The sequence below is a fragment of the Myotis davidii genome, unplaced genomic scaffold, assembly GCF_000327345.1.
Source record: "Myotis davidii unplaced genomic scaffold, ASM32734v1 scaffold223, whole genome shotgun sequence".
In the NCBI taxonomy this organism is placed as follows: domain Eukaryota; kingdom Metazoa; phylum Chordata; class Mammalia; order Chiroptera; family Vespertilionidae; genus Myotis; species Myotis davidii.
This window is the reverse complement of record NW_006294609.1, coordinates 5,257,886-5,258,884: the sequence shown is the minus strand read 5'-3', so window position 1 is coordinate 5,258,884 and position 999 is coordinate 5,257,886. Positions and strand designations below refer to the sequence as shown.

Below are 999 nucleotides of genomic sequence, written 5' to 3'. Positions count from 1 at the left end.
ATCCCCCTCCCCCAGCCATGGCTCCCCCCCCCCCCCCCGCCTCACCCCCTGTGGGCAGCTGGCCCTCTGCCTGGGAGCTGGCGGCTGCAGGAGACCTGGGCTCTGGCTGGTGGGGAACATAGCCACGGATTCACGGTGTGACCGTGGCAGCTCACTCCCCTCCCTGGGCCCGAGGTGGCCCGAGCGTCGAAAAGGGCAGGCTGGATTATGTCTGAAAGTGCAGATGGCTGGTCCCACCCTGCCTCGCGAAGTCGGGATCTTAGCCAGTGAGGCTCTGGGTTTTAAATCTCCAGTTGGTTCTGAGCCGTCGCCCCACTGGAGAACCTCAAGTTGGTGTTTGTTCTTTCTCAAGAGGCCAGAAGCACATCTAACAAGCAAGTCCTCATGCTTTAGAAGAACTCTCACGGGAATCCTTAAACGCCCCGAGGAGATGGATACTCTAATAACATCCCGTTTTACAGATGAAAAAACAGGGCCCGGGTTCTATGACAAGTGGCAGAGCCAGGATTCCAACCCAGGGACTCTGGGTCCAGAGTCTGTGCTCTCAGCACTGAGCTATCCTGTCCCCTGCTCATCTGCATGGGGCCTTATGCCTTCATGAGTGGCAGGTGGGTTGGCAGTAGGCCTCCTATAAGAACGACAGTTGATCATGCATGAGTGCTCACTATGGACTAGGTTCTGTTCTGATTGTGTCTTTCACACAAGCCTCCCACCAGGCAGGCACTGTTATCATGCCCACTGACAGACGAGAAAAGCTGAGGCTCAGACCCTCGGCGAGGCCAGGGAGCAGGGAGAGGAGCGGACCCGGGCTTTGAACCCAGGCCGGCCCCACTGCCTCAGCACTCTGCCCGCCCCAGTGCCACCAAAGAGGACTCTGCCGGTAGGAGAACTGACGCTAACGCCGGGCTGGTACGAGGCAGAGCCAGGGCCCCACCCTGAGGCTCTGACCTGAAATCTCCACCCCCTCTCAGCAGCTGTACTGAGTGGCACCCTGTGGGC

The 999-nt window shown here is 59.4% G+C and overlaps 1 protein-coding gene across 1 annotated transcript in view; it reads right to left on the bottom strand.

Moving 5' to 3' along the window:
* Positions 1 to 999, bottom strand: part of RPH3A (rabphilin 3A) — an 82,906-nt gene that overhangs the window by 11,441 nt on the left and 70,466 nt on the right. The gene's annotated exons all lie outside the window — the stretch shown is intronic.